Below are 26,081 nucleotides of genomic sequence, written 5' to 3'. Positions count from 1 at the left end.
GGTCCGTTTGCTCATACAGCAGCGTTCTGCGCTCAACTAAAGCGCTCAACTAAATTTAGTTCGTTGCAGAGCTCAGACGTCATCAGAAAAAAGTGTACGCCGGAACTCCTCAGGGAGCTGTCTCCCAGAGGAGTTCCGGATACCTCCACGAAGCCCGGTGTCATTATATAATTGATGATACAAGCAAACTAGTGCAGGTGGCGGCGCCAAATATGCTGTCGACGTTCCGATCATTATAAGCCATTTTCCCTCTTTGGCGCCTCATCCATCCGCGTCGAACCATTAGGAACCATGATCAACCGCACTTCGACGCTGGCTGCGCATGTCTTGAAAGCGATCTGCCAGGGCGACAGAGAGCGCCGACTGCTGAGAGCCTCGTGTGCTCTGTGTTCTTGTTGCTGAGTTCGCGTTGAAGACAGGCGCGCTTACGCCAATCTTGAAAGTGACCTGCGATGGGGGCTCAGTACAGCTTCGTGTGCTCTGTGTTCTCGCCGCGCAGCTCGCGTTGAAGCGAGAGGCAGCACGAAGGGGAATTCGCGCGCTGCTGCGGGCCCTATCTTAAAAGCGATCGTCTTGCAGAATGGACGGAGGGATGTTTTTTCTCGTTGGTTAAGCGAAGAAATGCTTACGTATTTAAAATTTTCCAGAGACAAATTAAGGCTGCTTACGTGTGGGAATTCGAAAGGATTATAGTCCCTGTGGTGAAACTTTTGGTCAGCCAGACGGCTGCGACGTGACATGCGCAGTGACTCAAGCCCTAGGCACACCTTTAGCCAGCCAGAACCGCGGAGCCCCCGTCGCGTCGGGGAAGGATGCTGGTCTCGCCTCCCAGAGTCGCGGGTTCGATTACCATGCAGACCGAAATGTACCAAGTTTTCTTTTCAAGGCCATTAATTCACTTTGTTTACGGGAACCTTCCTGAGAAATTTCGCGCCACTCTAAGCATTTTTAACGTGTTTTTACTCTTTGTCCCATTGGCTATTTTTGGTAGCACCTTTTGATCACGCCGACTACAACGGATATTCGCGTAATTGGGCATATATTGCTTTCGTGTTAAAGGTGCAGCGATTTTGTGGCCCTCTCTTCGCGGATAACAGCAGAGTCCATGCTATCGGCAATGGGACCAGGGACATTGGAATAGGCGAACTCAAGACGCAGCTCACTTGACCTCTCCTTGGTGCCTTCTACTATTGCCTGCTCTGTTTCGATCCAAGGAAACTTTACTGTGTAGCTTCTGGCAGAGCGTCCCTTTTACGAACGCCTGTACTCTTTATGTGTAGGCAGCAGTTCCTCTTGCAGTGCCAGTTGCAGTGATTTTGATTGCAACGAGACCGTCTTCGTCGATTGACCTTCTTTCGACAATAAAAGACCAACATTGCGTGCCGCTTTGAGCCGAATGAACGACAGAGCATTCACCTGAAGAACGAATTTAACGCTGAATTTCGCCCTAGACTATGTATGCAACTTTCAACTGAAATGGACTATATAATTTCATTAAAATCAGAGTACATTACTCCCTGCTAGGTTGTGCACGCTGAATTGGACTAAATTCTCGCGTCTTCTTTTTTTTCATTCGTGCATGCGCGGTTCACAAACTATTGCCTTCCGACTGTATATTTTGGATAGGTGTACAGTCATGCCAAGATTCGGTCATGCGAAGATTGATCGAAGAGGTCCACAAGACAGCGCTGCGCTATCGGATCTATGGGTGAGGTAAGCCAGCATAGATTTTCCCCGCCGTATATTCCGTCATGTTACATTTATCGTACAACGAGCGCCGCTTCATGTTCTATAGGGTTGTCGTCTGGTCTCGCCTAACCTCGCTGTCCTATTCGCGCTGTTCTATCCGTGTCGGGTTCTTCCACCGCCTTGGCTGTTGCTTGCGGGACGCGTTCGCCACCGAATTTCGCTGCGCGTTTCCTATCGAGAGGCGTTGTTTCGTCTTGCGGGATCCCCAAAGCTTCCCTTACACAGATTCTAAGAATGCGTGATACCTGCATAATTTTATCTTGATAAGAGACACCGTGCTTTGGGATTAACCCACGTGATGGGACGTCCCACGAGCCTCAGTGATTGTTAGGTGCGGAGTGGTGACCCTGCCTGTCAGTGCTATGGCGAAACCATGTATAGGCTGCGTGTAGAACATGGTGTTTTAAGCATGAAATGCTTTTAGATCCCGCTGTCGGCGACATTCAAGAGACCTTGAGCAAAAATCCGGAGCCGCTATCCGGGCACTCAAGAGAAGAACGATACGAGAACATCCGGGCATCGTTGCAAGAGCAAAACGAGATCATCCGGGCAACTAGTCAAAACTTAAGAAAATGCGGTCTCTGGCCCCCAACCGCTTGTACAGGACCGCATTACATACTTTAGTTACGGCACAAACAAGTTTAAAAGAACTATTGCTTCTGATTTCTTCCTAATGCTTGTTCACAATATCACTCAAGCTGTTCTGAAGCTGAATTTGTCAATTCCGATACCGACGTTCAAAAGGCAGATGCCGGTTACCATACACTTGACTGTCATCTTTTGGCGCTGAGACACTCTGCTATTTTCAACGCCAGCGGTCCATGAGTTCCGCGGCGCGGGCTTTGCGCCGCCTGTTTCGAGAAATGGCGCCACGCTGCGTGACCAGGCCGGCAGCGTCCAGCGCGCCGCGGATGGTTGTTTGGCCGAGGCTAGACTTGCAACGAGGTTCAGTTCAAAACAGGTTCATTTCGGCTCAGTAAACTTTCATGCCTGCGTCTCGACACCAATCTGCTTAGCCGGTAGCCATTTCATGCTTACGTCTACTCTTGATTACGGGAGAGCCAGCATTTTTTTTTCTTTTTTAGTGGAGCTGATCCCAAGTTCTGATTTCGTACGAGACAGTGGTTTAGCCGAAAGAGTAAACAATACAGTGCCGTTTTATATATGCAAAAATTATGTTATTTACGTATAGATAGCTTGCACGTGAAGTCCCCGGTGCCACTTCTCACCGAGATAATTTTCGAATATGGCGCCTAGGATGACGTCAATGTATCATATTCACTGCTTCAGGTTACCGGCTTCCATTGAGGAAGAAAAGAGTAGGAGAGGCCCCTGCTCGACCGTGTGTGTTGGAGAGTGTTGGAGTCGTGCGAGAAGCTAACGAACGCAGCTGCTAAGCCTGCTAGCTCATCAAGATGGCGCCCAGGATGACGTCGGTGCAAGCAATCTATTGTTAATTTTTTTGCTGCCTAGGGGCGGCTTTGTGGTACACTATAGACAGACAAGAGTAGCTCCCCCACTATTTATTTATCTGACCTATAGGTCACATCAAAAAAGAAGCGCAGGAGTTACTCTCGTCATTTTAAATACCTTTATTTTGTAAGCTCTAGCCAGAGCTTAGAAAATAAAGATATCTGAAATGTCGAAATATTTAAATGCTCCGGGAATTGTTTACAGAACAAGCTTGGTCAATGAGCTCGTTTAAAAAAGGGTGCTCATGTCATCCCGTTAAGCTGTTCCTAATTGTGGGCACTCGTGTTCCAGAAATAATGCCGCACGTGTTTTGTGTTCGACCGGCTTACGCACGAGAACGCCACAGGCTGATCTCGTCATTCGCACACGCCGATTGCAGGCCACTATCTGATCATTTTAGGTGGTCGGCAGCATGACGGCTTGACGGTATATTGTAGCAATGCCTTTTCGCGCTTATCGCGCTTGCTCAGTGGTCAGAGTGACGGTCCGCACACGTTATGAACAGGATTAGCCGGCCGTGAGCGGTGGATGATAAGACTAGTATAAATTAAGGCACAACGCATCGCTATAAGATACCGGCTTAGGGCATCGTGAGCCTTTATGTGGGTGACTGGGCCAGACATCGGGTTTTAGAGATGCCGCAACATGGTTGAATTGTGCATGCCTACTTCATTTTCTTCATCATCATCACTCATTTTCACCGTATTTTCTAGTGGAGAGTAGCACCTAGACCATATCAAGCTATTGCTTAGGCCAATTTCTCAGCCCTTAAGTAAATAATTTCCCATATCTCATATCATCAACAATATCATCAGCATCTTCATAAATAGGGTCGAGGAAGTCGCAGCTCGCTTAGGAATACAAGGAATAGTTTCTTCGACAACCGCCTGCTAGTGATTGCCGCGCAAATAATGTGAATATGAGCTCCAGTTGGAAAACGATAAAACTTGATACGAGCACACTAGAAACACTACCCCGTGGAAATCTCTCGGGCGTAAAGCAGCTCAAGCGAAGGTGCAGGAGCGAGCGATTGTTGTACTGGTTATTAGCTTAACTGCTAATAATAAGTTCACTGATGGGATTTCAGTTGAAATAACATCTACATCATTCCGCAACACTCAGTTCAAACGAACACAGATCGCGTTAACTCTAGGTAACAGATTCCTTAGGTGTACTCACCTGGCTGATGATTGTTCATTTGCTGCGGCCGCGCAGTCAGGTCCCTCCTGAGCTGACCCAAACTTGCCGCGGTGCCGTCAATCAGCTGAACATCGGTGCGTGCAGCTTGTAACCACACGTCGGTTTCAACCGTAAGACACACCGCACAAAACCAACTCTTGAAAGCGTGGAGCACGACGGTTCTGCACATTATCCAAGGTAAACACACCTGGTAGCGAGCGAACCTTCCATAGAAGCCCATACGTTCAAAACATGGTGGCTTATCGGCGGTTCATGCATGGGGCTTAGCGCCCAAACTTGCCGCGGTGCCGTCAATCAGCTGAACATCGGTGCGTGCAGCTTGTAACCACACGTCGGTTTCAAGCCGTAAGACACACCGCACAAAACCAACTCTTGAAAGCGTGGAGCACGACGGTTCTGCACATTATCCAAGGTAAACACACCTGGTAGCGAGCGAACCTTCCATAGAAGCCCATACGTTCAAAACATGGTGGCTTATCGGCGGTTCATGCATGGGGCTTAGCGCCCAAACTTGCCGCGGTGCCGTCAATCAGCTGAACATCGGTGCGTGCAGCTTGTAACCACACGTCGGTTTCACCCGTAAGACACACCGCACAAAACCAACTCTTGAAAGCGTGGAGCACGACGGTTCTGCACATTATCTAAGGTAAACACACCTGGTAGCGAGCGAACCTTCCATAGAAGCCCATACGTTCAAAACATGGTGGCTTATCGGCGGTTCATGCATGGGGCTTAGCGCCCAAACTTGCCGCGGTGCCATCAATCAGCTGAACATCCGTGCGTGCAGCTTGTAACCACACGTCGGTTTCAACCGTAAGACACACCGCACAAAACCAACTCTTGAAAGCGTCGAGCACGACGGTTCTGCACATTATCCAAGGTAAACACACCTGGTAGCGAGCGAACCTTCCATAGAAGCCCATACGTTCAAAACATGGTGGCTTATCGGCGGTTCATGCATGGGGCTTAGCGCCCAAACTTGCCGCGGTGCCGTCAATCAGCTGAACATCGGTGCGTGCAGCTTGTAACCACACGTAGGTTTCAACCGTAAGACACACCGCACAAAACCAACTCTTGAAAGCGTGGAGCACGACGGTTCTGCACATTATCCAAGGTAAACACACCTGGTAGCGAGCGAACCTTCCATAGAAGCCCATACGTTCAAAACATGGTGGCTTATCGGCGGTTCATGCATGGGGCTTAGCGCCCAAACTTGCCGCGGTGCCAGTCAATCAGCTGAACATCGGTGCGTGCAGCTTGTAACCACACGTCGGTTTCAACCGTAAGACACACCGCACAAAACCAACTCTTGAAAGCGTGGAGCACGACGGTTCTGCACATTATCCAAGGTAAATAGACCTGGTAGCGAGCGAAGCTTCCATAGAGCCCATACGTTCAAAACATGGCGGCTTATCGGCGGTTCATGCATGGGGCTTAGCGCCATCTGTATGAGGAGAGAACACTTCCGGCGGAAGAAAAAATAATTTGACGTCATATCTGTTAAAAAAACAGAAGTGACGTCATTTTGTTCTCTTTGGCGCGAAATTTGTTTTCGGAGGCCTGCCATTAGAGCTGCATATTCAAATGCCCCGTCAGTCGATGGGCGTTCCGAGCTTTCCGCGCGGAAAGCGATGCAGGAAAAGGAGAGCTCTAGGGTGTCGAAATCAAATCGCTGCACAGAACATACTTTCTTTGGAGGCCGACGAACGCTTTGGGCGTAGATTGTGTAGAGTGCTCGTCCTTTCGTCGGACGCCAAGGCCGTCGGCCAGTGCTGTCGGACGAAAACAACTAATGTAAACAAGTACCTGACGGTCGCAACTCACTACTTTTGACTGCACAGGTAAAGAAACAATAAAACTACCCGCGTCACCTAATTCAGACAAACGTCGACATGCAAAACAACAGAACATGTGAGGGGGGGGGGGGGGGGCGTAGTGTAACAGGTCAACTTTACGAGCGCGCCTTTGTACGCATTCCAAGAGCTGCATTGCATTGCAAGTGATAGCGGCGTCAACGCCCGCCGCTATCGATGGACGCTCTCACGATTGGCACTGAAAAAAGGTATCTATTGATAGTGATCAAGTAAAATAGAGTTGTATCTTCTTTTTTCGCCATTCGTATATAAAATGGATTAGGAATTTTATTTTCTTTGAATGAATCTAACTGCGTCTCGCTTTAATTAAAAAAATGCGTTTTTCTTTCCCAGTGTTTATTCCCTCCAAACGTAGTCGCGCTTCAATCGCTGCTCCCATAACCACCCTCGCTGATGTCGGTGACAATTGGTTCTAAACCGCTTTTCGCCCGAAGCTTCGCGACCTATGTGGATCGACCTTGCATTATCTGCCACAGGGATGACGCGACTACGCTGTTTTCGCCGTTACTCGTTATCACATCAACGATGCTGCTTCTTGGTCCGTCGCCCTGTAGCACAAACTGCATGCTAACTGTTCTTTTATTGCGATAGTAATTATATGGACACTCCAAAGCAGATTTCTGCCGTCGGCGTCGCCATCGCCGTCGCCGTTACCGTGAGGTTCCGTTTGACGTCAGTGGAGATGAAATCGTCGTGCCGAACGCTGTATGTGCGAGTGAAAGGGCGCGAGGGACGCGCGCTTTCACGGGGAGTGAACGCACGGTGAAGAAAATGGCGGGGAGGGGGGGAGGGGAGGGAAGAGAGGCGACGTTTAGCTGCGGCATCAAGTGCCTATTTATATCAGAGGCTCCGGCAACAGTCACCAACGCCGTACGCATTTTGTGCGAACGCGGGCAAAACGCCGACGGCGTCGACAACAGTTCTGCGTGTTGCCGGTGTTGCTGCATGTCCAAGTTTATACAGCTGATAAAGCTAATATCATTACTCCGTATAGCTCTCTACAATTTGCTATCGCAATTGATGCTTCGCCTTTCAGGTGAAACTGCGACAACTTTTTTCCTTCTTAGCGTCTGCCGCATTATTATTGAGTGTGGGAATCATGCAACGTGAACCACGTGGTAAGCCAAATGACCCGTCGGCATTACCTTCGTGATAATGATATACGGTGCAGCTTACATTGGCACACGTACCCCTACTGCATGTGGCCACGAAGACATTAAAGGCGGGACCGTCTGCATCAGACATGATGTAACGTCTGCGAACGCGGTTGTATCAGGAAGTTGCAGATGGTGTTAGCTAGTTAGCCACGCGTACTACAGGTGGCGTTCACATCGCACCCCCACCGAATGATGACGGTCCAAGGTCGATCCACATAGGTCGCGAAGCTTCGGGCGAAAAGCGGTTCAGAACCAATCGTCACCGACATCAGCAAGGGTGGTTATGGGAGCAGCGATTTAAGCGCGACTATGTTTGGGGGGAATAAACACTGGGAAAGAAAAAAAGCGTTTTTAAATTAAAGCGAGAGACAGTTAGATTCATTCAATGAAAATAAAATTCCTAATTCATTTTATATATGCATGGCGAGAAAAGATACAACTGTATTTTACTAGATAATTATCAATATATACCTTTTTTTCAGGGCCCACCGTGAGAGCGCCCATCGATAGCGGCGGGCGTTGACGCCGCTATCACTTGCAATGCCATGCAACTCTTGGAGTGCGTGGAAAGGCGCGTTCGTAAAGTTCACCTGTTACAATACGCCCGCCTCACATTTGTTGTGTTGCATGTCGACGTTTGTCTGAATTAGGTGACGCGGGCAGTTTTATTGTTTCTTAACCTGTGCAGTCAAAAGTAATAGTAGCGACCGTCAGATACTTGTTTACTCTAGTTGTTTTCGCGCAACAGCCCTGGCCGACGGGCTTGGCGTCCGACGAAAGGACGAGCACTCAACGCAATCTACGCCCAAAGTGTTCGTCGGCCTCCTAAGAAAGTATGTTCTGTGCAGCGATGCGATTTCAACAGCCGTACGGCTGATCTTTTCCGGCATCGCTTTTCGCGCTGAAAACTCGGAACGCCCATGAAGTCGAATGGCGGGGCATTTGAATATACAGCTCTAATGGCAGGCCTCCGAAAACAAATTTCGCGCCTATGAGAACAAAATGACGTCACTTCTGTTTTTGACGGATATGACGTCAAATTATTTTTTCTTTCGCCGGAAGTGTTCCCTCCTCACACAGATGGCGCTAAGCCCCATGAACTGCCGGTAAGCAACCATGTTTTGAACGTATGGGCTTCTATGGAAGCTTCGCTACCAGGTATATCTACTTTGGACGGTCGACGGATCCTTCAGAGCAATGGAAACTAAAGCACGTATTTTGTAACGTTCCATTTGGTTTTCGTTTTTTGCCCTGTAATATCGTGCGTTGCGCCGAGTAGCCCATCCAGGTGATAGCAGCACTGCATGAGGCCACGAAGACATTAAAGGCGGGACCGTCTGCATCAGACATGATGTAACGTCTGCAAACGCGGTTGGATCAGGAAGTTGCAGATGGTGTTAGCTAGTTAGCCACGCGTACGGCAGGTGGCGTTCACATCGCACCCCCCACCGAAAGATGACGGTCGACGGATCCTTCAGAGCAATGGAAACTAAAGCACGTATTTTGTAACGTTCCATTTGGTTTTCGATTTTCCCCCTGTAATATCGTGCTTCGCGCCGAGTAGCCCACCCAGGTGATAGCAGCCCAGTGGGGTTAGAAATTGTGACAGAGGTGAAAATGACTGGACATGAAATGGATTGTTAGCAAATACGGCTTCAATATCGACAGGCTTTTGCGGTACCAAGGGCGGTGAAAGTGACGTCACTGTCACAGCCAGCCTCTTTCAGGACGCCACAAATTCAAGCAATAGTGTTTCGAAGCTGGCAGCAGCGTCGAGAAAGCAAAGACGCTCATCTATAGGAGAGAGCGATCGAACTTCCTTGACATGCCGTGTTACTCGAGAAAATAGAACCACCAAAAACCATTGAATTTATGTATACATATTCTGGGGCCTGGCGTGCTTATAATTAAATACTGAGGTTTTACGTACCAAAATCACGATATGATTATGAAGCATGCCGTAGTGGGGGACTTCGGGTTAACTTTGACAACCTGGGATTCTTTAACGTGCACCCAACGTACGGTACACCGGCGTTTCGGCATTTCACCCCTCTCGAAATGCGGCCGCCGAGGCCGGCATTCGATCCTGCGCCACTGAGCCTAATAGCGCAATGCCAGAGCCCCTACGCTACCTCGGTGGGTTAAACATCGCAAGACTCCGTTCTCAGTGAAATGCAGTTCAAATAACCAAAAGCTTTTAAAATATTTTTTTGAACTGAACGACAACAGCTATAAAATGTTCCAGGTACCTATGATCCAGAAATATGTGCGTTCTTAAATTGATTGACAGAAGCATTTCACTATCGCATTAGGAGCGGAGGCTTGAAACGCACTCATAGCAACAAGGAGAACCACGTCAATTAATTTCAACATTTTGCACGCTAATTGCGCGAACAGCAAAGACGTTATGCCACACTTTTGAGCCTTGAACTGATTTCCTCTCCGGTTACGCCACCTGCACGCACTATGCTGCAAGAGCTACTCTAATCACTGGGTTTTAGGTAAACGTGGCAGCTGCTTATGTAGCGTTGGAGCATGTGCTCAGACTTCGGGGCAGTGGTGGCATACTATACACTTTCTGTGCATTGAAGGCTCTCTTAGTTTTCCCAGACACACTGACCTGAACGAGACGTTCTAGTTACTAGTTGTACTCATGTTTATGCTGAGTGCGTGTGTAATGCCCACTAATGCGCCATTTCATAACTGAAAAGGAAACACAGTAGCGCGAAAGAAACAGGGGGGAGCCGAGTACACTGGACTGGCGCTTGTCCTGTGTACTAGTCTGGTCCTAGTTTCTATCGCGCTATACTGTTTATAATGTTCACTTATGAACCGATTCGGCAAAGGAAATGTTTTACCAATCCGTTTCCTATGTCGCGCTCGCCATCGCCACAGAGAAGCATACTAGGCATATGGCGAGGCAAACATCTCACGCACTCATGAACCCCCGGTACTTCCCAACGTTAATCATTTTAGCTAAGTTGCGATTGGTATCGTAAAATTCTTATTTTTATGAAGCAAACTTATGGCATATCCTATAGTAGCGTTCGTGATACGCTGGAGCAAGTTTTGTGCTGTGGACACTTCAGCAATCCGGATACTAAATATTTATTTCTACGCTAATTTTTTTCTTTTCTTTTACTCAAGCAAGATTTCATTTTACAACTTCGATTTCCCAACTTCGAATTTTCTTTCATAATTGTGATCGGGCTTTAGAGTTTTTAAGCATGTTCCCCTCTCTCTCCGTCTTCGGGTTCAGGTAGTTCAACCCACGGGGTTCAACCTACGTCACAACGTTGAACTCGCTCACGAGTGATTGGGCAAAAGCCGTCTTTCCCAACAAACGAATCCCAACTGATACAAAAGTGAAGAAGCGAAAGCTGGGGGAAAGCGCAACCGCACTTGGCTTTGGTCGAAGCGGCTGTATTGAGGCCAGTGGAAGACTTCCAAAGGCAGCCCGAAAGAAAAACAGAAAGAACGCCAATAGCAGGCGTCATAGCTTTTGTTTATTTGTATTGCCGGGAGCCGGATTAACAGCCTTTCCGAAAGCTCGGCGAGCTATATTGGCTGCGGCTGGCCGCAGCTGTGGCTAGGATCCGGATGCGGATCCCCTTTTTAGGGGCTGGTAACCGGCTTCGGCTGACACGCGTAGCGACCTTGGTGAGCAAGATTGCGGGAACGGATTCAGATCGAAGCCAATTACCGCTCGTTCGCCCGGTCGCACTGCTATAGCTGTGCAAATGGAAGGCAGCGCTCTTTGCGGGACGCGGTTCACTTAACTGGGTGCCCTGGAATTGGTGAGCTATAAGAAATCAGAAACGCTATCTACAATAGCCCGAGATGATAACGAGCTCTGCGGTTAGCGAAGGTGAAAGTGGGTGAATGGCGAGGGATAGGTGACATACCGGGTGGTTTTTGATGTGTTAGAATTAGGAGCGTCAATGTGGGAAAACATGTGTGTATGTGTAGATATACATACATACACACTTTTTACGCACACAGACACACACACACACACGCGCGCGCACACACGTATGTGTGTGCGTTGCATCGGCGCTCCTGCCAACGTGGAGTTGAAGCGACGCACGCTATGGTTTGCTGCATTTTGCGGACTTCAGGGAACGGAGTCCTCTATAGCGTATCAGCAAAGTGTATAGCATTCGCCATGTCACATTTCTTATGTCTACCGGGTTAACGCTACGGTTGCTGCTTCTTTAATCGTGGGATACTGGACCAGCCTGTTCGCAGCACTCAATGCTCTAAACGCGTAGCCCCAGTTTTCGAGAACCTGCAGGTTGAGCGATAGAATTTTCGATTTGTCATGCGCAGCGTCTGCGCTTCTGTGCACGTACTCTCTCCTATTTTTATTTGCTTTCTCTACCGGTATTGTATTTTACACAATTTAAAATAAATAAATAAATAAATAAATAAATAAATAAATAAATAAATAAATAAATAAATAAATAAATAAATAAATAAATAAATAAATAAATAAATAAATAAATAAATAAATCAGTATTTATTCCACCATACGTATACGTCATTGAAAAAGGGAGACGGCGAAAAAGCTGCAAATACAGCAGCTTGACCAAGCCCCATCCAGCCAATAGGACCAATGTCAGCGTAAAAACACTAAAAAAGGTAAGAAAAAGTAAAAAAAAAACTATTGGACGCGTTTAACACATAACCTAATTAACTGTTTAACTCCTAATTAAATTTACGTCTTAATACTATCGCGTTGTGTGTAGCTAGCAAATCCCTAATCTTGCTACTCACTCTTTCTTTTTCTCTATTTTCCTTTCACTTCCTTAATAATCCGTCTTATCCATGTGCGGCTGTTCTGCTGGACTAGAAAAGCAAGCGTAAAGAAACTGTGACCTTACTTTTTTCACAAACCAGATTCGGAAACAGAAACGCGAGGGTAACATTTTACTTCCACATAGGGTGATGCAGTCTTCGCCATCTTAGACTTCGTTAACTTGGAAACGACAGCGTTACAAGAACGGTTGAGGAAGACTGCCCGAAATTGACCCAGCTGCGCCTAATTTTATAACGGGGCAAATTTCTTTATGTTTTGCTACGTCCGGTTCTGGTGCTATTAGGGAACAGGGTTCCGATGTGAGTGCAAGAAACAAGGACGTTGCTCTTCTTTAGAAATACATGTGGTGTCCTAATTGGTCATACTGAGACAACTTGCCTTGTTCACTAAAACATGCGGACTTCCGTGGCCCTGCTACCAAAGGAAAAGGGTTAAGACAGTGCAAAGAAAACTTTGTAAGAAGAAAAAAAAAAGGAATCATAAGAAATAGTCTTCTGTTTGTGTGCGTGTTTATGTGTGTTATTCTTTTCTTTCTTTCTTGTCGGCGTGTGCTTTGATCAAACATTCCCAAGTTCGGGAGCTAAGAAACAGGCAAGAAAATAGTTAAAAAGCCTGGGGAAAAATTAAGTCACTCGGCTATACAATTTCTTTTGGTGTGAGATGGCGCAAGTTGTCTTTTTTAAAATTATTTTCAGGTTGCAGGCGGTGCGATGTCCAAGACCTCCGCCTTTTTTTTTAAAGTTTTTTTTTTATATTGAGTGCTGGAGTTAAGTTTGCCTGCTCTAAATATGTGTATCGCCATTATCTAAAACATTAAAAGGGGCTAATTTTATCAGTTTCATGCTCTGTCGGGAGACATTTGTACACGCAGCAACGGTCGCGGATATAGAAAAATATTAGCACAGTACAAAGATTTAAAACAAACATTTTCGCAAACTGCTGCGTCGATTAACTCGCAGCCGAGGAAGGAGTAATTAATATCACTTTTGAATACACCTTTAAATCAACATTTATTATCACTTATTAGTTATATACAAGAAGCGGCCAGGTGATAGATAACGCCAAATGTTTTCAAAACTGTAGCAAAGCAAACGTCGTAAATCCACAGCGCATAAAAAAGTGCCGCTGTAATCTAAACTATTAGCTGTTTTTAACATTTAAAGTGCTAATAAAGGCGGAATAAAATAACTCACAAACGCTCGGCGCATTTTTGGGAAAACAGGCAGCCACAATAAGATCGAAATAATACGTAAGAAACACGACCGATATTGTGCCTGATAAGACAAACGTTTGGGCGCGTTTGTGTCATTACGTGTTTTACGTGTATTTGCTACGGTGGCCAAGTGGCCATAGCATTCTGCCGCTGATCACGTGGTCTCGGGTTTAATCTTCGATCATGGCGACCACATTCCGATGTGGGCGGGATGCAAAAAAAAATCTTGCGTACGCAGGTGCTTCCAAAACCTTAGCAGCGGATATATCGCTTTTTCGACGGCTGTCGACGTCGCCCACTTTCGACCGACGTTTGTTTAATCGGACTAACCTGCAAAACCGACTTTCTGTTTTTCGAGAAATTTTTAAATTACATTGTTGAATTTCAGTATAAATTCATTTGTGGTGGCGATTTTAATATAAACATGCTGGTTGACTGCAATGTGACAGGTCATTTTGAATTGCTGCTAAACTCTTATGGGTGTTTCAATGTTATAAATACTCCTACCAGAATTCCCTGCGATACGTCCACATGCCTTGACTATTGTAACTACGGATCAAACGGTGTTAAATGTGGTTCTATTTCATACAGCTTTAGTGATCACAAGCCTGTATTCTTCACTTTAAACGGAAAGTTAAAAGGGCACCAGAACGAGTTTGCTTCTGAGAAATTATTACGGGAGACCGGCTTATACGTTTTCGCGACGACTTACGTCACGTGGTCTGGGATAGTGTTATTGCTTCTGCAAGTGCTGATCGTGCTTATGACGCTTTTCTGGAAACGCACTTTCCTTATTATGACAAACACTTTCCTTCCAGTCCTAAGGTATCCGCTCCATCAAGGATATGTTAACACTGGGTAACAATTGAACTGTGTAAAAAATAAAAGAAAAAGGCAAGTCATTCAGTAAATTCATCACATCCCGGGACACTGATGACTTAAGAGTGCTTAAATCATTTCGAAATGGCTTAACTAAACGGTTACGTGCTGTGAAAACTGCGTTTTATAAAAAAATCCTTCGCAACGCGCAGCCATGATGGCAATAAGATATGGGAACTGGTTTAATTCTTTGCTGAATAGAGCGCCAAATCCAGCGGCAGGATCGCGTATAATTTCTGATGAAGTAGACATACCGAACGAGAAGTTGGACGACTGTTTTTATAATTATTTTACTAACCTGCCGTTTCATTACAACGAACTGCGCGCATTCAATTCTTTTGCGTCCCACAACCCGTTCAGAAGTAATTTTAGTGTTTTCCGTGCCAAATAACAGCAACGCCTGTGATGGTGATAAAATTAATATCAAGCCTGTGAAATTTGTAATAGACATAATAGCTCCAGTACTGACCCATATTTACAGTATATGCCTTTCTACAGGTATGTTCCCGCATAGATTGCAGATTGCGAAAGTGGTCACACTGTTAAAAAAAGTGTCAGAACTGCATTATCTAATTATAGTCTTGTGTCTATTCTCCCTATATTTTCGAAAGGCTTGCAAACATTATATCTTACAGAATATCTGACTTTCTGGACAAGCACAATTTGATAACTAACTATCAGTGTGCTTTCCGCAAAAATATGTCAGGACAGCTTGCTTTGTTTGAAGAAAACGAACTTATTCGAAGCAATTTTGAGCAGCGTTGGCTAACGATGGGAGTATTTCTGAACTTCTCAAAAGCATTTGATTCTATAAATCATGATCTGTTGCTTAGTTAGTTAAAGCACTATGGTATACGTGGCATCGCATTTGACTTGACTAGGTCATGTTTAGGTCATATACAGCAGTTTGTACAAATAAATAGTTGTAAGTCTCAAGTTTGGTCGGCCAATGTTGGTGTGCCCCAGGGCAGTATTCTAGGCCCCCTTCCTTTTAATATTATTGCGATAGCAATTATATGGACACTTCAACCGGATTTCTGCCGTCGGCGTCGCCGTCGCCGTGAGGTTCCCTATAGATAAAATCTTCGCCGCGCGCCGTATGCCCGAGCGGAAGCGTGCGGGGACGCGCGCTATCACGGAGAGCCAACGCACTCAATCTCCCACACGCAAGCAAGGAAGCGGGAAGCCAGCGCCGGAGGGAGCGGGGGGGGGGGGACACTTTTACTCTGTCAACAACCGCGCTCGTCGCTCGCTCGCACCGTCGCTTATGTCCACACGGCTCTGACCTTTATGCGCCGTGCATTCGCCGCTCAGTTTCCGTTGAAGCGATAGACCGCACGTACCTTCGCCCGCTGCTGCGGCGTATGCGCTTGCTGCCAGCGTTTTGACAGTCGTTGTCTGCAGTCGTTCAGTGTGATCTATTCATGTTTGTTTGTGCGCGCTCACACCACGCTTGTTCAATCAGTTAGTAATAGTCGGGCCACATTTTCCAACGCACGCTATACATGCAATGCTGCCCGGGTCGGCAGTGCAGCGCTACAGGTGTGTCCCTTCGCACGCGCGCTGCCAACGGGAAGCGCTTCTCATCAACACCACCGTTTCACACGCGCCTTCTCGTGGTCATCGAGTCTCTCGTCATGTCGGTCTACTTACGCCGCAGCACACCTGCTTACTTAATCAGCTCATGTTTACTAAAATTCATATTGCTACCAAAGCCGCTCACCTTACTTCGTATGACATTGCCGTGCTGCTATCGCATTCATTGCTTCGCCCTTAGGGCGAAACTGTGACATTTTTTTGTTAGCGATCTAATAAACATTGATGTTGACACACACTATGCAATCTATGCCCATGTCGCTAAGTTATCTTTTTTTTTCATCTAGCCGCTTTACCGAATTGATTACAAGAGCTAATGCAGTTTTGAATGTACTTCACGCATGGCCACTTGATAACGGTTTGACTATTAAATAAGAGAATACTAAAGCGACATTATTTCGCACTAAGAACATGCAAATTACGTTCGAGGAAGATTTAATAATTACCAACGCTAAAATTGAACTTGTAAGTTAAGTTGAATCTTTAGGTGTATTTTTTATCATACCATGACCTGGCATAGCCACATAGATTTTCATTCTCGTAAGCCCTCACCAATCACTGGAACCCTTTATTCTTTGAACTGCCTTCCTCGTTCTATTAAATATTTATTATATAATTCACTTTTTCTGAGCCACTTGAATTACTGTTGTCTTCTCTGGGGTACAACTTCTGAAACTAATATAAACAGATTGTACATTCTGCAAAAGAAGGCTATTCGCGCTATTTGTAATAAACCATATGATTTCCCTTGAGCATCTTTATTTCATGAACTTAAGACACCGAAAGTTAAGGCCCTTTTTAAAGTGTACTTTAGTACTTGCGTATAAAAATGAGCAGAAAAGAAGTTAAGACTACATTGATTGTATGGCTAACTTGAAGTCACACGAAGCTCCCAACACTACTAGAAAGCCTAAGTATTGGCATGTACCAAAATCGCTCACTAACTACGGATCGCAAGTGTTGCGCTCTAGGCTACCTAGGTCACTAAATGATCTTATTGCTACCGAAATTGATACTGCCTCTTGTTCTCCTCCTGACATTCTTGCTTTTTTTCTCCCGTGTGTGAGTTGTTTGCTTTTATTTAAGGTTAGAAAGTGAATTTAGGTGTTGTGCTTTTCCTTTCTGCATGTTTTTGCGCATCTTTTGACTTTTTCTCATCTGTGATGTTTATGCAGGGTATATGTTATAGTGCTCGAATTGTAAACAATTAGAAAAACTGTATTTACGCTCTGCTGCAGCTTTTGTTTTACGGGTATTTGGGGCTTCCCCTCCCCCCCCCCTTTCCCTCCGCAATACTGTGTTTTTTTGTGTGTAAATAAAGCATACATCAGAATTGTCTTCGTCACGACGAATACGAATTCATTTGTCGCCGCCGCCACCGCTGCCGCTGCTGCTGCTGATGATGATTTATATCGGCATCAGCTTCATTACAAACATCTTAATCTCTTCGTTTCGTTAAAACGTTGCCTCCAAAGAAATATCGTGTTCCGTTAATTCCCTGTTCCTTTCCCTTTCCCGGTTTTAATTGTACACGTCAAGCTAGATGTGTTGGTGACGACGGAAGCCCCTGCAGTCACACACCATAGTGAGTCTCGAGAAGAGACAACACGATGATAATACACCGGGGGATGATATTATCAACAGATGAGGAAAAAAGAGACGCTAGGGCGTATTACGGACACACAGTCGTATCAGGGACACACAGTCGTATCAGGCACACAGAGTCGTATCAGGCACACAGAGACAGAAAAGTCAAGAGCTGACTTTAACACTGGTCACGCACACAGATGAGAGATGTAGGAAATAACAAATAGCTTCCTCCGTATAGTTATAATGCAATGATTTCGAAGCCCTGGTGTTAAAAGATGCCCGGAGCCGGAGGCACTGTGTACCCCACTACATGCGGGGATTAACATTTCGTAGCCAGCTGGGGCACCGGCAGATGTTGGCGTTACTCAATGGTTATCGAACAGCTAGAGAGAGGGGGGAGGGGGCTAGGAAAACAAGAAAATAAATGATCCGAGGGCTTACGAAAATAGTGCTCGACATTGCTGATCGAGCGAGTTGTATGCAGCTGAAAGTGAGCTCGAACGATGGTTCGAATCAAATATTAATTATGATGTTTGCAATGAAAAGGTACCTGAAATTGACATGTAGTGGCGCGTTGTAATATAGCTGGCTCGTCTGCTGTGCAATGGAAAATTGTAATTTAATATCGTCACAGAAAGGTATAGCAGGGCAAGTTTAGGCTGACAACTGTTGCAGAAAGGGGCTCACCACTTTCCTACTCTTTAGGAAAGAGAAGACAGAAGCAAAGAATTTATACACGGGAAGGTGAAGAGGGAAAGGAAGAAGAAAGGAAAAAAGGTGATTGCAGATCACAAACACTAAAGAATAGCAATCACAATGAATCGTCTACGGCAGTAATACCAGAAAAAAGAAATCACCGCAAGTTACATTAAACAAAGAATGAAAAAGAACGAAAGAAAGAAGGAAAACTAACGCTACGGAAAAAGAGAAATCGAGGTTGCGAGCAGCACAAGCAGTGAGGCAGAGATGGAGCTGCTCGGTAAACCCTCGGAGACTGGATTCGGATATCGGGTATCCGCACCGAGTAAGGCCTCCGTTGCTTTCATTACCGAATAAATGAGCCGGGTCGATGACCCTAGATCTTGTTTTGCGGTCAGATCACTTTGCCGTTCGGCCTGCTATTTCTACCGCAGAATGATTGATGACTAACCAGCAACATCACTGAGAACAACGAAGGACGTAGGTGCCCTTTTGCAACCGGTACTCTATTCGCGTCCATGTTGTGACTACATCTGTGTAAAACAAAGGCACATTAATTCAAACGCACGAGCTAGTCGAACTGGTGTGTGTTGACAATGTGCAAGCATAAATACTACACGTGTAAGGATAAAAATGGAGGGCGATTGGTAAACTCATGATAATGTCACCACATTTTTATGAGTTTTATTTGACCTTGTATATCTTCGTGTGCCCCCTTTTTGCAATTATAATGCGCATCACCTTCACTCATGTTCAGAATTAACACTACAAAACGAAACGTTTCATTCTTATTACGCGCAGTTTGGAATATGAAATAGCTGTCGTAAGAGCGGGAAACTTAAGGCTAAATGTATTGCAGCAATTATGGGGCACTCGAGCGTCATTCATGTTTTGTTAAGTAAACCAATTGCTGTTTTATTACTTACTGCAATAAGCACAATTTCTGACGCAAGAACATATTGGTGTTTTTTTTGTTGTGCAGTTGTATTCTTCATAGTCAGAAATAAAGGTGACGAAGGTTTTATCATTTTTGGGGAAATCAAATGGTTTTACGGGGTTAACTCGAAACCCAGTTGCCCAAAATATTCATCAAGGACGTAAAAATCGATTGCATGCGGCAATGCATGGAAGTCAGGCTTCGTGAAATGTGACTCCGATTGCATTTAGAACTTTATGTCGTCACGGACGACGTAAAGCATCCGGAAGGTGCTATTCAAATATCGCGAGTTGACAAAAAGTAAATGCAGTGTGGTGTCAGCGTGCCAACCTACCCTCAACTCTGTACCGAATGCAACAGGGAAACCTAGAAGAAAAACAATTTCAACGTTTATAGTTTACCAGCTTGCATTGAAAAGTGATTTCAATAGTGAGTATGATTCTGAGCTGTCTTTGGGACTTAGGAGGTCTTGTTGGAGACACCTTCCTCTGTGTCGTCTTCTGTCATGTATTTGGCTAGTGTCCTTAGCCGCAAATGTGATTTTTATTTTCTTGTCGAACGCCGGCGATAACAATTGAGATTGTGGTCTGAGGTCGTATAGAAAACTCTGCAACTACAGCTGAGATTTTCGTTTCTGGTCTAGTTCAGCGGGATAACGTTTCCTGCAGTCACTTCAGTTAGAGACTAACCTTCTGGAGGCATTTTTCCGGCACAGACTAAAGGCACCGGTTTCCGGGCTAATGAAGGGATCAGTAAACTATAGTTACGTAGACCTTGTTTGGTATATAACTTGCTTGGGCTACCTGTGAAACCCGTGAATCAATGTAGGTAAACAATTGTTTTTTTTTTCTTTTTCGGGGATGTCATCCCAATTTCATCGCTGAAGTGGGGTGTCTTTTTGTATTTTTTCTGTGACAACAGCAAATAGGCTGGAAACAGCGTTTCCTCTCACGATAGATCTTTAAGTTACGCTGACGCCTACCGTTAATGACGTAACTGTTTCGTCGTAATGACGTAGTGGACGTATTTGTTGCGTCATCATGAGTGCCTTGTCATCCTCAGCTTTAGAGACACGTCATAGGGCGATGAAAAGGGAAATTTCGCTGTCCTATACACATGCCCTAGCAAATAGGCTTACTTGTATAGAGAACAGCATTGTGATCTATACTAGGGCTTACGCGTCGCGGTTCTTGCTAATGAAACAATAAATCACAAATAATAGGTGCAATTTGTACTAGCCTCCTAGATATTGCTAAAACACGCAGACCATATAATATATTATTGTATTGAGTGGATTAAGCTCAAGTGTTTTATAGCATAGGTGGAACACTAAGTTGTTGAAACACGTCGTGTGTTACACGGCAAGTAGGCGAAACCCGCAAAGGGCAGCCTAATGAACAATTCAAAGAAAATTTCTACTACAGAAGCCAGTGTGATTTGAATTCACGTCACTGAGCGAATGTGAACTTCGGAGTCGCATGCGGTGACCAATATGTAATAGCCTGAGAACGGTGGCTTCTGTGCATGTTTTTCGCGGGCCATAACAGGTAATAGTGCAGTGAACGAGGACGTCACTGCGCGTATCGCATGGAAGCTGTCATTTTGAACATGGCGGCGTGCCTTTATTCGTCTCATTGTTGCAAAAATAGCCTCAATAGAAAGAACTAGGCGTGCAGGACAATGATAATCATGATCCTCGAACGTGGCTCGTGCCCAAAATGATTACTGTGTGAAAGATCAGGGTCCTTTGTCACACAAATCTCTTACGCATAAATTGTTCGTATCGGGGCGAATTTCTGTCAATCCTGGTGCCGTAAATATTGTTAGCGACGGCAGCGAAATAATCAAAAACGCACTTACAAATGAGATGCTGCACTGAAGCGTTATGTATGCCATTACAAACACTCCGTATGCCTTTCGTGTATATCTTCCCGAATCTTTATGTATTGCACATAAATTTTGTGTCATTCCCATAAAAATTTTATCCAAAACATTGATTCATGGGCGTGCTTACGGAATGTTTAAGCAGGGCTGTGAATTATGCCCAGGTATCTGGTGAAACGCAACGTCAAAACAATCGACAACGTCACTGCCAACAGTGGTCATTGCAACACACACACACAAACACACAACCACAAACACACACACACACGCGCGCGCGCACGCATACACACACACGCAAACACACACACACAAACACACACACAAGCACACATAAAATCATTAAAGGCACTTACTCTTAGCCCCTTTCTGCCGTTTTAGAATATCTTTTTAGCTAACCTAAATGAGGCCCAACCCAGGTCACCCTGCACTGCCTCATTTGTGGTTTTACCGTGAGCTCTCAAAGCCAACCGGCCTATACTAATCTTCGGTTAACTTCCAACCCGGACATTATATCCGATTTTGAGCACAGAATGGCATTTGCGAACGTTAGCGCTGGCACCATTACTCCTTTCCAGATTCCGTCACCACCTCATACCTATTGTGGCCCCACAGTGCTCTGTGTTTCATTATTGCTGCATTCCGCTTCCCCTTTATTTTTAGATTATCTTGGTGGCTTCTTGAGTAAGGCTATCCTTCGTTTATGTATGCGCTGAGGTATGACCATGGGTATGACTTGCTGTTGAATTGACGCCATGTAATTACTGGTCTCTTCAATAAAGATAATAATTCCGAATTCCTCTGTGCCACAGATATTCGCAAATATCTGTAAAGCCTACTTCTATGGATTTCAGTGGAAGCAAGACTTCTCCAAATATGCAATACATTTGCATCAGACGTGTCTACAGACCCCGAAATGCTTTAGGAACTGCAGTAAAAGAACATACGTCAATTCCTCTCTCAGTTACGAATAGCGCCCCCCTCAGAAGATCCAGACAGCTGACGCACAAGACATGCCTCGATCTGCAAATAAAGAGACCTACAAATTGTACATACGATCATTGTGACGTAATTAAATGTAATTTTGCACTCCCGCATTTACGCACACACCCACACACGCATACACTCAAGATCACTACCCGCCCCCCCTCAACACATATACATACCATATGGGGTGTTTCAATACACGGTCCTCCAAAACTAAAGAAAAGCTTCGCTTAGATTGGTAGACATCATGGATGTGTTCTGCCTTACTCATTCCAAATAGTACCTCGCACAACGCACACTGAACAAGTGGTCGGTATGTCCACACTGCAAATGAACAGAAGAGATTTTTTTTTTTAACTTCGCATGAATATTCTTCATGGCCCAACATCATCTGGACCTTTATATCCATTGTCAAATCTATGAATTCGGAGACGATTATTCCTCAGCCTAAGTGTTCAAAGGGACTAACCGAGGCTGAAAACTATGTAAGGCAGTTCACTGTCAAATATCGTGTATGAGATATAGCTTAGTGTTGAATATTGTAGCATACAGAAATATAGTTGTTGCAACACAAGGAGTAATGAGCAGTGTGGTTTATCTAAAGCAAGCTTTTCTTCTTCTAGTATTACAAGACTTCCATTAACCTTAACGACATACTAAAGCGCGAAAACACAATCTCGCAGAAGACACGCAGAATCACGTCGCAGTCGCTACAATATGCCGTTACGTTAACACCAATCAGCACATCAGCAAGTAATCCTACATCATATGAGCCTTCTTACCAAATATATACTTGGTATCATTACTTTCACTTAATACATTATTCTAAAATTACCCCCCCCCCCCCCCCCCGACCAAGTTCCGGCTTCTTGGCTATTCCCTCGTTGTGGCTGGGCGCAAATACTCTTAGAATAAGCAAACGAGACAAATAAAATTCACAGAGGAAAAAGGAAACAAGCCATACCATGGTATCCAGTGAGCGAAACTGTTCCATTAAATGTATTCTGAGTCTTGAGAAAAAGCAGAAACTGCACCATGTGTGAGTATGCCTATCTCACATTTTGTGCAAGAAACGCGGAGTGCAGACAAAGTCGATGACACTCCGAAGACCACAGGTCTCCACCGTTCGTCGTGCATCCAAAACTGTGTTCAGACAGAATGGATGTAATCGTGATGCCTAGAGAGCTCCCCTATAAAAAGCGAAGAAACGTGCTGCATGTTCAACAATCACGTTCACTGTACTTTTGGCCATGTCAAGCTACGGCTAGTCCACTTGTCTTTTTCCCGAAGACCTTGCTAAACGTACGTACTTTTCAGAAGAAAATGTGCAACTGGTCTAAGAGAGTGGCTCTCTGAATCCAATTTTTTAGCCAGGTAATATCAGGAGCCATCGAAAATCCAACTGTATAAGCAAGAAATTGGACAATGTGAACGCGGATTTATAAGTATGCGATAAATCGCACACCAGAAAAACGAAAGGACATATGTTATACCGTGGTCTTTTGCGGGACGGGTCTGCTTCTATGGGTTTCAGTGGAAGCTAGACTTCTCAAAATATGCAATCAATTTGCAGTAGACGTGTCTACAGAACCCAAAATGCTTTAGGAACTGCAATAAAAGAAGATACGTCAATTCGTGCGAGCAAATTACCCTGCGAGCTGCTTTCCGTGTATAAGAAAATGACCTTTCTATGTGTGTGCATTTTTTTATCTTTCTGCCTCCCCTTACCCCTTCCCCAGGACAGGGTAGCAAACTGGATATCTACCGGATAACCTCCCTGCCTTTCGCATCTCATTTATCTCTCGCTCTCTCTCTCTCTAGAAAAACAGCCGTAAACAAACTGGATGTCATCGAAGCGCTTGACAATTCCTTCCCCGAACTCACTCGTCTTGCGCCCGCTTCTCGCCGCTGTTTCTTCGAAGAAACTTTCGAGGATCACAACATCCTCGCCATCGGGCTAAAGTTCATCAACTGCGGAATGCTCGCTTCCGGGCGACCACCCGCAGATTGTAGCGAGCGCAGCTCTCCTATCGTGCCCGCTTCCCGCATTGCTTGCCGGCATTGCCCCGCTGAGCACCACGGGTCATATGGATGCGCGGAGGAGTTTTACGAAAAGCTACTCGACTAAGATGCGCCTCGCTGATCGAGGACTTCTGGCACGCATCCTTGCGGTTGATAGAGGATGAAACGGCGCATCGGGGCTCTCCGGTGCACACCATTGCGGTTTATCAAGGTTGCCATTATTTATATTTAGTTTCTTGCGAGACTCACCGCGATCGAGCAATGTTTACCCCCCCGCGGGCTTTGAGCCCGACTAAGATCTCCTGCACCGTGGCGTTGTGTACCTTCATTGCTGCTTGCGCTGGACACGTGTGTTTGTGTTTGTTTTCTGAGTAAACTTCTAGAGCTTCCAGACTGTAAGCACGGGTCTGGCACCATGCGTTCGTTGCGTGTACATTCAATCGAGACAAGCTGGGATCAAGAGGAAACCAGCGCAAATGAAAAAAATAATTTAAGCGCCGTGAAATGCCTCGCTAGTCTTGAAAGCATCTAATGTCCACAAACAACATGAGAGTTCTTGCTATGCTTCAGACCGCGGTTTGGATCTATAAGTGTGGTGATATACTTTAATCTCGGAGAAACTTAGGCCTGTATGTTTGTGCTGTCAAAAATCGTCAGCGTGTTCGAAATTATTAGCTTAGACATGTTCCACATAAATTCCACTTTCTAAGTGGAACATCGGAATCTCGCTCTACGTAGTTGTTTTGACTTAATTGTGGAACAAAATTAAGAGGTTCCACTGAGTGAAAGGCGTGCGCAATGATATTATAGGGGTGATATACAATAACGGTGGCAAGAAGCTCGACCGAAGGCATAGCCGAGGCTCAAGCACAATTTTTTCCACATAGGTACCGCATAGTAAGGGGAACATTTCAGAAAACGTGTTCCCTTTATTTAGCCCAACCGATGTCCACCGAGATTAGAAATGTATGTTGAAGTCGGCACCTCTTACCACGAAAACACATATAGGAGCTGGTATATGCCGCTTGGGGTAACTTGTGGTGCATTGTGGGACTTATTAATCTGAAATAATTATATTTCCCATGAGGCAGAAAGTCCGGCGTAATCAATCGATGGTACCAAAAATGGCCGATGCCGCAAAGAGTAAAAAGAGTAAGAGTAAGAAAGTGGAATTTATGTGGAACATGTCTTAGCCCGTGTGGCTGCGAGGCTGATATACGTTAGACGAAACAGACTTAAGTTAGAGTAAGCTCACTTAAGATGGAGTATGGTGACTTAAGGTGGAATAAAGTGAATCAAGGTGAATTAGAGTGGATGAATGTTGATCAAAGTTCCATAACGAACGGGCGATCAAAGAAATGAAATACGCCTCGTGCTACCTTACGGATCACAAGGCAATGCTGATGTCCGTGAATCCAGTTCCGCCACGACGAGTTCGAGGTGGAGGAGTCTCGACATCGGATCTGTATCCCTCGGAAGACGATATGTGTGTCAGGGAAGACGACTTCATTACGTCCGATTTACCGTTGGACTTCGAGGAACTGAGTGCCTCAGATCACATTTTATGAATGTGGAAAAAGAAATAACTGAAATGTGCATGCTTACATCAGTCGCGTGTGTGCTATGGTGGAATAATGAAGCAATCACAATGTGAACTCGTAGCTACATGGCGCTATGTTTTGATTGGTTGCGGTCTGGAGATTAATGAACGCCGACAACCGAAAGCGAAGAACGGAACGAAACACGTTGTAGTACTTAAGAAGACCTTAATGGTAATAACTTGAAGAATTTATGATGCTTTGGCACTCAAATCACGCAAGGATACTTAAGTGACTGTCAGTTTCAGTGAAAATATATAGTTCGTCGCGACGTCAGCAGCCGCATATGATTGTGAGAGCTAAGTGCCTTTCGGCGTCATGTTTGCGGTGAGCGCATTAATGTGGCTCGTCGGTCGGAAAGCCGGCGTCCCAAATTACTCCTAAGCTTCTCGCCCGAGCCTTCGACT

The 26,081-nt window shown here is 45.3% G+C and overlaps 1 protein-coding gene across 2 annotated transcripts in view; it reads right to left on the bottom strand.

Annotated features, from left to right (window-relative positions):
* Positions 1–4,541, bottom strand: part of LOC119464248 (toxin Tbo-IT2-like) — a 328,743-nt gene extending 324,202 nt beyond the window's left edge. The window contains exon 1 of one of the 2 annotated variants that reach the window (XM_037725160.2): positions 4,402–4,541. The gene's annotated coding sequence lies outside the window, so the exon portion shown is untranslated. The remainder of the gene's footprint in view (positions 1–4,401) is intronic. The other variant, XM_049655762.1, reaches the window with a different exon arrangement.
* Positions 4,542–26,081: the final 21,540 nt, after the last annotated feature.

This window comes from Dermacentor silvarum, chromosome 9 (genome assembly GCF_013339745.2).
Source record: "Dermacentor silvarum isolate Dsil-2018 chromosome 9, BIME_Dsil_1.4, whole genome shotgun sequence".
NCBI lineage: Eukaryota > Metazoa > Arthropoda > Arachnida > Ixodida > Ixodidae > Dermacentor > Dermacentor silvarum.
This window is presented reverse-complemented; position numbering and strand designations above follow the sequence as displayed.